The 12,960-nt window shown below is 55.1% G+C and overlaps 1 protein-coding gene across 3 annotated transcripts in view; it reads right to left on the bottom strand.

The window, feature by feature from the left end:
- Syne3 (spectrin repeat containing nuclear envelope family member 3) overlaps nt 1–12,724 on the bottom strand; it is an 85,606-nt gene extending 72,882 nt beyond the window's left edge. For all 3 annotated transcript variants that reach the window (XM_026411775.2, XM_026411773.2, XM_077799672.1), the window contains exon 1: nt 12,649–12,724. The gene's annotated coding sequence lies outside the window, so the exon portion shown is untranslated. The remainder of the gene's footprint in view (nt 1–12,648) is intronic.
- Nucleotides 12,725–12,960: the final 236 nt, after the last annotated feature.

Below are 12,960 nucleotides of genomic sequence, written 5' to 3'. Positions count from 1 at the left end.
GCGGGTGGGGCCTCCAGCCCGGAAGTGGAGGAGGTGGCCCAGGAGAGGAGGGCGTGCCCATGGGAGGGACAGGCTTGCAGAGGGCAGATGTATTGGCACCAGAGTCACTTGCCCCCAGTGAGGAGGAAGAGAAGGGGCGATCCTCCGCCTCACTCACTAACAGTACTCACTGAACACTCTGTGGCCAGGGCAGGCAGGGGTTGACCCAGGACAAGGGTGGCTTCTGCCTTGGTGACACAGAGGGGTCCTGGGAGCAAGGGGCGGGCGGGCCAGTCTGAGGGAGCACTGAGGCTCAGCCCAGGCCCTCTCGCCATGCCCCCTGACCTCACCCCACCCTCACTGACCTTGGGGTCACCCACTGGTCCTGGCCTGTTCAATACTATTCAGGTCTTCGTCCCCAAAGTCCTGAGCCCCAGGAAGTCCCTCTACCCTGGGCAACCCAGGGACACCTTCACGTCCCCTCCCAAGATGCCCGATGCTCCTCCCACCCCAGGCTCTCAGCCACTCATGGTTCTAGCTCGGAGCTCCCCAGCGTCAGGCCGCCTCTTCCTGGGGAACCACGGAGACCTGCCCAGGTTGAACGGGACCGAGTGCCCCCTGCTCTAAGCAGCAGTCTTCAGAGGAGGCCAAGCGGAGGAAACGCTCAGGCCATCTGCCCCCCAGCTCCCAGGGGCAGGTGCCTCGGCCTCTGACCAGCCACGCTTTGTCTCTGTCCTCTGAGCCTTATCTCCGGAGGCTTCCACAATCCAAGGACAGCTTCTTCCCAGCTTTCCTTTGTGCATTCAGACTGAGGCCCACTGTAGGTGCCAAAAAAGCAACTAACGAGGACATTCCCACCTCCATTTCACAGAAAGGAAAATCAAGGTCTGACCCTGCTCAGCAGCTTTCCTCCTGTATTTGTATCATAAGACCCTGAGGATTCCTCCTTCAAAGCACTAGCCCAGAATCCTGCCTTCCAGAACCTTCTGGAACCTTCCCTACTGGCCTTGCAGAGATTCACAAAAACTGACCCCCCCCCCCAGACCCATGTTTCCAGACTGGGCTCTAAACTAGAGCTCAACTTAGGGCAGACGCTTCCCTCAAAGAGGTCCACAGAAACCCCCAACCTGGCGCCAACCCCAGCTGCTGGAGGTCTGTGAGGCCCCTAAACCACGCTGCTCTTCCCAAGAGTGTGCAGCGGCCCTCAAGGACTGCCAGGAGAAGAGTTGCTAAAGATTAAAGCCATCCCGTCAGCAAGCTTCCAGGGAAAGCAGATGTCTCCTCGGGCAGGTCCCTGCAAGGGCGTGGTGTGGAGAGAGCTGGGTCTTGCAAACCAGGTACCTGGCGCTGCCACATATCACCAGCTGTGACCTTAGGCTCCTCGGCCCTCCTGGGCCTTCTTTTTAAAGTGTCTCCTCTACTGCACACAGTTTGGGGCGTCCACTTTTGCACACTGCTCTTGAACTCTGTGCAGAGGTGAGGGAGCAAGAGCGAGCCCTCCCCGGGAGCAGGCCATGTGTCTGGGCTGCGCTGAGTCCTACAGGGAGCACGTCACTGCCACCGCAGGTCTTACTATGGCCTCTTTAAAGAACTGATGCTCAGAGAGGCTAAGCCATCTGCCCAGGGTTCCGCAGCCGGTACATGACAAGACTCCCCTGCTCTTAACCATGAACAACTGGTGAATTAAGAGTAGGTTCGGCTTTCATCAGCAGACACAAAGTGGAGATCTGCTACCGCACTACATTTTTAATAACTGAAATTATTAGTACAGTGTTCAGTTCAGACCTGCGAGGCCCTTCTCCACTGCAGAGAGGGCGCTTGGAACTGGGAGCTGCAGACCGCTGCCCACTGTCTTGAGCCAAGATTCATTTTTACATTTTTTTTTTAAATGCTGAACAAAATCAGAAGGAGACACCTAAAAGTCATATGAAATTCAGCTCCCGGTGCCCATAAAGGAAGTTTTCCTGGAACACAGCAGGGGCACTCCCATTCACACACCACGTGGCTGCGTCCTTGCAGGAGAAACGCAAAAATCTTTCCTCTCTGGCCCTTCCCAGAAGCAGCTTGCCATCCCCTGCCCTAGAAACTCCAGAGGCCCGAGCTCCTTATCAGCTTGGGGAGCCTCCTCTCCCTCAGCCCCCCACCAGCACGACCCTCCTCGAGGCCTGGATCCTAGAAGATTCTACACTGCTTTCCTCAGCAAACCCTGGCGCAATGCCTGATTGCTTCAGAGCAGATGGAGAGGCCACGTTTCCCAACGCTGAGAGTCGCGTCCTCACCAGGGAATGTCCCCTTCTTACAGCCGCTGGGGGCATTTATCATCAAGGTCCCCACACTGTCAGGGCTCTTCTGCTGGGTGCACCCTCCTGTGCCCTCCATCCTGGACCCAAGGATCAGCTTCCACCCTCCTGGGCTGCAGTGTAAATCCCCACATGGGTCAAGAGGCAGCAGGAGCCCACAGTCATTCACAACAGAGAGGCCAGTGACCCTGACCCTCCAGTGGTGGATACCACCAGACATGGCAGGAAAAGTGAGAAGGGGGCCAGGCAAGGGCTGTCCCCACTGAGCTGTGTGGTTCCCTTGTGGAGAGGTTAGGTGCTTCCCCATCTGAGAAGTCCAGGTTGGGGGCCAGCAGGGCTGGGCCTTCCCTAAGACTTGGAGCTTCTCACTGCCCTTCATGACCCTTCACCCCTGTTCTGATGATGGAGCTGGATACCCATGGACACTGATGTCCACAGGCTTACACAGCAAGTGGTCTCCAGGAAGGAACCTGAGAGATGGACAGGAGCCTTCGGGCTGCCTGTGGTCCATGCAAAGCGGAGCAGGGGGCAGATGCAGCCCAAGTCCGGGAGCATCCAGCTGTGCTGTTCCTGCGGCCAGCCCCAGCAGAGTAGACCCAGAGGGGGACCTTTGTTGTGCCCCAGCCACACCCCCTGCTCCCCAGGGCTCTCTGCCGGGGCTGACACTCCTGGGGCATTTGGTGATCCTAAGAGGCAGGAAGCCCAAGGGCAGTGTCCCTCTGATCGGTCAGGGTGTTGCACCTGAAAGCCTTTAGATGTCATCTAGCTCCGTCAAGTTTGGGCCACTTGTCTATCATGGTCATGATTTTGGCCACAATTTTTTTCTGATTAGTTTTTAAAATTAGACCCATCTAAATTTATTTTTAAAGGAGATTAAAAAAAATACTCTACCTTTAATAGAAAACCAGGGCCAGGATCAATTGCTGTATATAGAGCATCATAAGAAATCCATAAGAATATAAGCAATGCTTATTTGACTGTATCTGGATACCATTACAGGTTTGTACCCAAGGCCTGCTCTTTTGTACAGAGCCAGAGATGGGCAAAAGTTCTGATTGTTAAAAACAGGTTGGCGCCTCACTGAGACATCCTCCTAGGCCGGATCCCGTGGTTCTCAACTATCCCTGTGCACCTGAATCCCCTGGGGAGCTTTTAATAGATAGAGGTAAGTGGCCGCACTGCCCAAGATTTCCAACTCAATTGGTCCCTGGGCGAGCCCAGGTGATTATGAGAACATCCTACAATCAGAGGGATCAAAAGAAAAAGGTAAAAGGAGCAGGGAGATATAAAGAGGGTGACAGTCATTTTGTCATTCTGTGCCCTGAGTTCATGCCACCAAATTCATCTTATCAGTCATTATTGGCCCCGGTCCCACACTGTCAGAATCCTGGCCAGACCTAAGCCCTACACAGTATGGAGGAGGACCGTGAAGCTCAGGGCTGGGAATTCGACAGCAGTTCCGAGTATGCTGACATTGTCCCCCGACCACCACGGCCACCAAAGTTAATTTATAAAAGAAAAAGTTGCTTTGGTCTTTTGGGGGTGGCTGGTGCCCTGGGAAGCAACAAGAGAGAGTGGTATGTGGTCCACACGTGTACCCCTCAGGGGGTGCTGTCTGTCCACATGGGTAAGCGCTTGGCTGGGTCAACTCCTGCCCATCGTGCCCCCCTGACCTGCCAGGGCACCAGCCTGGAGGCCAAGAGCACCCGAATCCAGGGCTGATTCAGCAGCAGCTGCTCCAGATCCAACTGGCTGCAGGCGCTGGGGCAGGAGCAGGAAGAAGTGCTGGGTACCCTCCAAGTGACCCAGATTACCCACAGTCACCTCCAGAGCTCAGGAGCACCCAGGGGAGTGTCCTGAGAGGCGCCACTGGGGATTTCAGACCTGTTATCTCATTTGGTGTGGCCAGCCTGCTGACAGGTAGTTAGCCAGGTCCAGGGAGGATATGTGACAGCCAGGATCACACTGTGGAACCAGGTTCCCTGCCCAGGTCTGTCTGACTGCACCTGAGGCCCGGAAGCAGAAGGAAATAGACAAAGTACAAAGTCTAGCTGGCCTTCGCCTGGGAAGGGGGTGGGGCAAGCGATGCCTTGCTCTGCTGGGTCCCCTGACAGCCTGGCCAAGCCGAGCCTCCAGGGTGGTACAGTCCACAGCACGCCCAACAGACCCCACAGTGACAGGTGGAACCCAACCCTCCCCCACTCCACAGAGAGGGGAGTTGGGGCCTGCAGAACTGTGTCCTTGCGCAGAGTTAAAGGTCTTTCCAGGCTGGGGACCGTGGCATGCACCTATAGACACAGCTATTCGAGAGAGCGAGGCAGGAGGATCACTTGAGCCTATGGGTAATATAGTCCGAGCACATCTCAAAAATGAAAAATGTTAAAGGATCTTTCCTGATGCCCTGCCAACCCTCTGAGTGCTGTCCAGGCCATTGGCAACTCTGAGGGGACTGTTTAAAGCACCCCTCACCCCAGACTCCTCCCACAGGGCAGGGACCTGTTCCTAGCGTCTTCCTCACCTGCGTCCATCTTGGCCAGCATCAGCCCACTGAAGGAATGCCACTGGCCAGGACATGTGGGTTACAGGGCGGAAGGGCCAGATCCCAGCCCAAACACGTGCCTTTCTGGCTCCCAAACCAAATCTGGCTCCAGCGATGGGCAGCATGACTAACCCTCTGCTTCCTGTAGGGGACAAACACCGGAACTCACGGGCCATCCCCTCACCTCCTCAGAGGAGCAGAGCCGTGCCCGAGTGCCTGGCCTGGACCCCCGTCTCTCGGCGATTAACCAACAGGAAAGCAGGGACGGGAGAAACCACAAGACGGATCTTTCAAAAACGCCATTTTCTAAAATTACTTCTGAGCAAAACTGAATTCAAAACTCACAAACAGATAAATAGGTGAATTCTGTGAGCCAGGCCCGCTGGCCGCCCAGGGCTGGAGGAGGGGTGGTTTACCCTGGCAAGCCCCGCTGGTCCGCGTGCCACCTATAACCGCCAGCCTGTGGTCACCGTTGCTGTGCAGTTAGATGGAGTCCCCTGGGAGAAGAGGGTGTGGCAGAGGAGACAGGGCGGGGTGCCCAGGGGCCCTGGCTCTGGCATTCCCAGGCCCCAGCGACAGGGCCATACAGAGAGGGTTTCCTTGGAGGCAGGGCCTGGCAATGTAGAGCCATGAGGGAGGCTGAGTCCTAGGTCTGCTCGCCAGCTCTGCCCTGGCACAGGCAGCCAAGGGGCCTGGGGGCCACCTGCCCAACTCAACGCCCAGCTGCACGGCTCCCTGAGGGCACTGGGCTCCAGGATCAATGCCAGAGAATCACCCCTGGAGCTGTTGTGGGACTGGGGAGGAATCTTGGATGCACCAGCCCATCCCCTCCCTCATTCAATTTGTAAACACAGTGGGCGCCCTTCCCCCTCACACACCCCCAGGTTCTGCCTCCACGGGTTCAATCAGATGCACACAGAAAACATTCAGGGGGGAAATACTGCATCTGTCCTGAGTACGTACAGACTTCTAAAAAAAATCATTATTCTTTAAACAATATGTTCTAACACTATTTACATAGCACTTTATTGTATTGGGTATTATAAATAGTCAGACAGTGATTTAAAGTATACAGGCAGATGTGTGTAGGTCACATGACATCATATTTGACATTAGGGATTTGAGAAGCATGGATTGCGTATCCATGAGGGTGTGTGTGGCTGGGGGGGGGGGGGTGTGTTCCTAGAACCAATCCCTGGAGGGACGACTGAATGGTTGAGTAGCTGCACTGGCTGGGGTTGGGACAGACCAAGTCCCTGCCCTAAGGCATGGTGTTGTAGTAGAGGAGATAAATGACAAGCTCAACTGCAAATCAGTAACTTGCATAATTTCCAATAGTGGCAAGTGCTAGGGGCACAAAACAACAACCAACAAATGAAACACCAGAAACCCGGGGAGACGTGACAGCATCCACAAGGGTGGGACACGTGCCACTGTGTGGGCAGAAAGGTCCCTCTCCGGCAGGACAGTGCGCTCAGATCTCAAGGGAGAGGGGAGCAGCCACAGGGCCCAAGGGAGGCCCTCCGCAGGCAGAGAGGACGGCTGCGGGGGCCGAGCTCCGGGAAGATGAGTGAGTGCAGGACAGGTTCAGGGGACAGGGCCAGCCCCCAGAGCCCAGGAAGCCAGCAAGCTCCCCAGGAGGACTGGTCCCTGACAAGGACCACACAGGGAGATGACGGGTCTTGACTCCAGGGCTCGCTTTCTTCCTCTGTGTCCTGAGCCTGTCTGGGGTCGGCCTCCTCCTATGGAGCTGAGAGCATCTGCTCCCCAGAGTTTTTCAGGTCCCAGTTAAAGGGGAAAGTCTGATGATTCAATGTTAATAGTCGTCCTAACCGCTTTCGACTGGGCTGTGAGGACAAATGGGCGGACACAGGCTAGCGGGGAATCAGACTTGAAAACCGTTGGTTAATGACCACGGCAAAGTGCAAAACAGGAACCAAAAACAGAAAACTGCCAATCCTGTGGCAGCTTCTAGGGGGAGGCGCCGTCCGGCCCAGTGTTGGTGGGGAGCAGCGAGGGAAGGACATTGGTGGAGACACGCACTTGTGCACAGGCTGAGGTGAGAAAGGTTGGGATGAGGTTGGGGCTTCAGGGGACCCAGAGGTAGCCCGGGGACTTGAGAACGCATCTTCAGAGCAAGGAAGATATTCAGAATTGCCCACATAATCTGGCCCCTCCTGGGGTGGGTGGACAGATGGCAGGGGCCAGACTCAGGTAACCAGCACCTACTTCCGGGCTATAAAGTGAGAAAATAGCTGGATCTGAAGGAGCCTTGGAGACCTAACTTCAGCCTTCCAATCTCTAGAGCAGGAACTTGAGACCGGCCCAGGTGAAGGTCAGGTGCCTCTCCTCCCATCAGGAAAGAGTCCACCCAGTGAGTCAGGCTGCTGCGTTACTGCAGCAAGTGTCACTTGGGAGGGGCTCAGCCCTTTCCACATCTCAACTAAAACTCTCAGCTTCATTAGAGTCCGGCCACCCTGGGCTTGGCGATGACCAAGTGGCCTGAGCCAAAACCAGCCTCCACTTTCAGCACCAGCCAGGATGTCACATCAACACTTACAAAAGGGACCAGGGGAAGGTATAAGGGGAAGAGCACTGGCCTGGGGGTCACAGGGTCTTGTCTGCACCCTGAGGCACTGGCAAGACACCCCATGGGTCAGGTCTGCTGCAGAGACTGTAGTGGTGTAGGCTCAGACAAGGTCTCTCTAAAGGCCATTGTCACTCTCCACTGCAGTGTCCACCTTTAGATGCAGGCTGAGCATGCCTAATCTGAAAATCTGTAATCTTCCAAAATCCAAAATTTTATGAGCACTGATGCTATGCTACAAATGAAAAATTCCACACCTGACCCTCTGTGATGGTTGCAGCCAGGACGGACACACAGAAAGCGTTTGCATAGAATTACCTGCAGCCTCCGTGTACTAGGTGTCTAGGAAACACAGTGACTTTCCTGTTTAGGCTCAGGTCCCGTCCTCAACTACCTCACTACTGCATGCATCTTACTCCCCAATCTGAAAAAAAACCCAAATCCAAAACACTTCTGGTCCCAAGCATTTTGGATATGGGATACTCAACCTGTCCTTGAACACCCACACACCATCACTCTGGGCTCATAAATTAAAGATTTGTTTCCAAGTCTCCAAAAGCTACCTCACCCTTACCTTTGATTACAGGTGGAACGCGCCTGTAATCCCAGTGACTCAGGAGACTTAGGAAAGAGGATGGCAAGTTCAAAGCCAGCCTCTGCAACTTAGGGAGGTCCTAAGCAACTTAGTGAGACCCTGTCTCAAAATAAAAAAAAAACATTGCACGCACCCTGTAACTCTTCTCTGATTTTTTAAAATTAAAATGATGAAATTAACCAAGCCTGGTGGTGCACACCTATAATCCCAGCAGCTTCGAAGTCTCAGACAGAAGGATAGCAAGTTTGAAGCCAGCCTCAGCAATTTAGGGAGGCCCTCAACAACTTATGAGACTGGGTCTCAAAATAAAAAATTAAATTAAATTAAAAAGCTGGGGATGCCGCTCGGGGTTCAATGCCAGTACCAAAAAAAAAAAGATGCAATCAGTTTAACCTCAGGTATGCCACACATCTCTCTCTGCCTGCCCTTGGGAGGAGGCTTGTGACCCAGGAATCACACTGGTGTGGTAGGTGGTGTCTACATGAGAGTCATCCACAGGTGTGGCCAACCAGAGGGAACTGTCCTCCCTACTGATATGCCCCTGTTGACCTTGGCTAGAACACTACTCTTGGTTGTTAAACCAGCAGCCTGGTCCATGTGACCTGGGGCTCCTCCCAGCTCAAACATTACAGTGTTTTATGATTCAGAAGAATAAATCATTAGGCCAGGACTTTAAAAAACATCCTGTTGATGATCGGAGGTCATGGGCTGTGGGTGTCATCCTCTTGAATGGCTTCTTAATGGGGAGATGATGCTCCCGATGAAGGGAACACGTGTCACCCAACACATAGGTGTGTATTTTCAAAATCCAGCCAGATTAACATTTGAGTATAATGAACGAGCTTGATTTTCTATGAGAATTTTTGAAAATGCCCCATATTATCTTTCAATTTTACATGTTTTATGTGACATTTGAGATGCATAATGGAATGTGTATGTGCATCTCCTGATTGTGATTGACGAAGCCCAGAACTACTTAACAATAACCCCGATGAATCCTGCACTAGACAAGAACAGATCTCACTGAGCTCGCCACAGGTATCCCTATCCTTCACCAGGACAGACACGCTGATTTTACATTAACATTCCCTCACCTTTTGCATTTATAAACTGCTTACATTTGTAAAACAGAATCTCTGTAGGAATGATATATGCACTTAACAAATGATACAAAAGTGACTTCCCTGGTCACAGCCACCACCTTCCCAATCCTCTCATTCCTTCCCTCACCCCCTAGTGATATTTGACTTTTATTTAAGGTAATCTCGCTTTTGCTTTTTGTCATCCCTTACTTCTCATTATGATGAGTCACAGGAGAGGTACAGAGGGCATGTGTGTGATGTGACTACACGCTTGTGGAACGCACATGAACAGAAATACCACCAAAGAGCCGGGTGTGGTGGCTCACACCTGTAATTCCAGCAGCTCGTGAGGACGCTGAGGCAGGAGGATCGAGAGTTCAAAGCCAGTCCCAGCAACTTAGTGAGCCCTAAGCAACTCAGTGAGACCCTGTCTCTGAATAAAATTCAAAAAAAGGGCTGGGGATGTGGCTCAGTGGGTAAGCACCCTTGAGTTCAACCTGGTAATGAAAAAAAAAACTCACCAAAGGAATCTACAAGCAGAGCTTACAGACTTCTTTACTTACATGTCTTCTTGAGAGAGCTGCTCTTGCAGAGCGTGCTTGATAGTCATCCAGACAACTCAGTGCCATGGGTATGGCCAGGTTTTCAATCTCTGCTGGGACTTTCAAAGCCTTAAAGGGTTCTCTATGCCGAAGCCACAGCCAGGAAATCAGGCATGGTGTGATCCAGGCTGTTACCATTACCGTGGGAGGGTTGGTTGTACCAGAAGCCATAGCTTCTATTCTGGGTCTGCCCCACCATGCAAGGCACTCTGCTGCCTGTTGTCTTATCATCCTCTTAGCAATCCTCAGAGTGTGTTGTCACTACTTTAGAGAGGACAACAGCAAGGACTTGTCTCCATCTGCTACCAGGCTGCTCAGTCGCAGGCGTCATCACTGAGTCCAGAGGCTGAGGTTCCTTGGGGTGGGAAAGTGGGAGGCTGGGAGACACCCCCCAGACTTTTGCTGTAGTTGTGTTCTGGTGATTGTCCCTACTAATGAGTTATGTCCCCAGTCCTCTTTATTTTTATTTATTTATTTATTTTGACGGGGTCTCTCTACGTTGCCCAGGCTGCCCTCAAACTTGCCATCCTCCTGCCTCAGCCTCCTGAGTGTGCCATCAGAGGTGTGGGCCACCGTACTTTCCTGACGTCTATCTTTTCCTCCTGACATCCTGTCTTGGTTCCCCAAAAGCTTACAGATGTTTCAGGTGGGGGGAAATGTTCAGAATTCATTTCCCCTTTTTTCCAGCAATGACTTGGGGTCCTGCCTAGTTAGTACCTACTGTCCCAGTGATTCACATTCAACAATGTCTTCACATTATCTAAGAGAGGCTCGTGATAGGATGAAGAGTATCAAGTCAAAGGCCCTGAGTTCAAATCCTGGCCCCGCCGCACGGTGCCACTGAAGATTCTCTAACAATGGACCAGGGGTGGCAGCCTGGTCTACTTCCAGGATCACAGGACATGGGGGATGAGAAATGCTTCCTGAGACCCACAGACACATCCAAATCCCTCTGGAGTCCCCTCTCCAGTCTCTCTTCCTTTGGAGACCAGCTTTCAGTGTTGGAGGACCCTGAGGGAGGGGACCCAGGACCACCCCCATTTAACAGACAAGGAGAAATGCATCAGAGCAGAGGGGAGCCCAGATACCCTGACCAGAGCCCATCACCCTCCCTGGGACAGCCGTTGCCTGTGCTGGGTCTGCCTGGCCACCCCGACGTAGGCTCTAGGCTGTGCTGTATGGGGGAGGACACTGAGCTCTGAAAGTTGGAACAGTGTTCCAAGGTCACCTAGCTGGGAAATGGTCAAGGCAGGACTGGCCCTGATAATCTGACTGGGCTGTCTCATTCCCAGCAGCTGGAAACACAGCCCTGACTGCCCTCTGGGCTCCCAGGCTCCTGGGGTCCTTCAGATGTCATGCTGGGCCTCGCAGAGCAGCCAGGATCCCCCTGCTACCCCAGCCCCAGGTTTCTGCATCATAAAGCAAAGGTGGCCCCAGGCATGTCCAGGTCCACAGCTGCCTGAGACAGGGAGAGCGGTCAGGCTGGAGGCTAGTTCTCATGGAGACAGAGGAAACGCCAACACACCCTGGGGCTCCCTGCAGCGCCAGGTGCCAGCCGGTCCCAGAGGCAGACCCCGAGCCTGGATTCTCACGGCCCCCTTCAGTGCCACCAGCCAACCCTCTGGATGCCCAGCAAGGCATGAGTTCCAGAAATAAGGCTCCCGGCCCACTGCCTGATCCGCCACCCCCAGAGGGGCCTCTCTGGTAGAAAACAAGGGCTGAGGCCAGCAGGCCTGGCACAGCTGTGACTGTCGGCAGGCCCAGTGTCCTGCCTGAGGAATGCGCAAGCCCACATGTGCTGGAGTGTCCCGCTAGGCCACAGTTAACAGGAAACGAGCAAAACAGCCTGATGGCACAGATGCACCCCTCCTGACTCCCTGCTCGCTCCTCACCCCTGTGAGCTCTTGGCTGCCCCAGCTGTGCAGGAGGCAAGGCCCAGCCTTTCAAGACAGCCAGGTCCTATCCCAGGCTGTGTGGCTTCCAGTAAATCACTCTCCTTCTCTGGGCCTGTTTCCTCTTGGTGGATGAAGGAGGCTGTCAGCCAAGCTCAAGTCACTATCCCCGCCACCTCACTCAGGTGGGATGGGACATGCCCCCTCAACATATAGCAGCCCTCAGCTAAAGGAGACTCCCCATTTCTAAAAGGACCTTAACTTTACAGAGTTGAAAGAAGACACCAAGGATCTGGGAAAGGGTCCCAGGCCTGCCTTAGGTCACAGCTTCAGGACAATAGTCATTATCACCCACCCCAAACTGGATGCCCCTGGCTTCCGGTGGACCACCAAGAACGCTGCTCTGGGTTGACGACCAGGCCATATCCATTCGTCAGGGGTCCAGATCTGAGGGCCCCAAGGGAAATCAACAGCCACCTGAAGCTCACTCAAGTCCTGCAAGCCATCTTTGGCCTTGCTACCCTTCCTTTAGAGAGATGGGAAGGAGGCTCAGGAAGGCTGAGCCACTTGCCTCAGGCTTCACAGCACAGAGGTGTGTGAAGGAAAACCAGCCCGCGGGTGGGACTTCCCCTCCGCACCGCCCCCTTGGCTTTCAGCTCTACCCCGCGAGCTCGAGGTCGCCAGAAGCGGGTATCCCAGCTCGTGTTTACTGCCAATGCCAGGGACGCGCCGCCCGAGCCGCGGTGACAGGTCCGCTGGCCCTAGGAGTGGCAGAGGGGAGACACGAGGAGGCGCCGGGCCCTGGGGACGCGCGGCCCGGGGCGTCAGGGCTTCTGGGGGCCGAACCCAGGAGTGGAGAGGGAGAGAGGGGATTTCGGCGCCGGCCGGGGACCGCACGGTTTAAACTCGAAACCCCGCCCGCCCGCAGCTGTCACCCGGGCCTCCGCCCCCGCGCCGGCGCGCCTCCCCGGGTCCCGGACTTGGGCGACGCGATCCCTGGAGCCGCGCCAGGGACGGGCTGGGGGCTGAGCCCGACCCTCCCCGCCCGGCCTCCCGGCCCCGCGCCACTTACCGGGCTGGAGCGAGCAGGAGCGGCGCGACGGGCAGCTGGGCCACCTCCTCCCTGCAGCCTGCGTCCCGGGCGGCTCCGGGGCGGGGCGGGGCGGGGCGGGGCCCGGACACCGCGACCGCCCCGCCCGCCGGGACCCGCCACCCGCGAGCCCAGGGGACACTCCCAGCGCGGCGCGCACTCTGCGCCCAGCCCAGCCGGCCAGCCCGCCGCTCCCGGTCGCAGACCCAGGGCGGGGAACACTGCCCACGTGGACCTGGAGTGGCGCCCAGGTCCCGGGTCCCCCCTGCCCCCGGCCGGGGCTCGTTCTAGGGT

Source organism: Urocitellus parryii, chromosome 6, assembly GCF_045843805.1.
Source record: "Urocitellus parryii isolate mUroPar1 chromosome 6, mUroPar1.hap1, whole genome shotgun sequence".
Classification (NCBI taxonomy): domain Eukaryota; kingdom Metazoa; phylum Chordata; class Mammalia; order Rodentia; family Sciuridae; genus Urocitellus; species Urocitellus parryii.
This window is presented reverse-complemented; position numbering and strand designations above follow the sequence as displayed.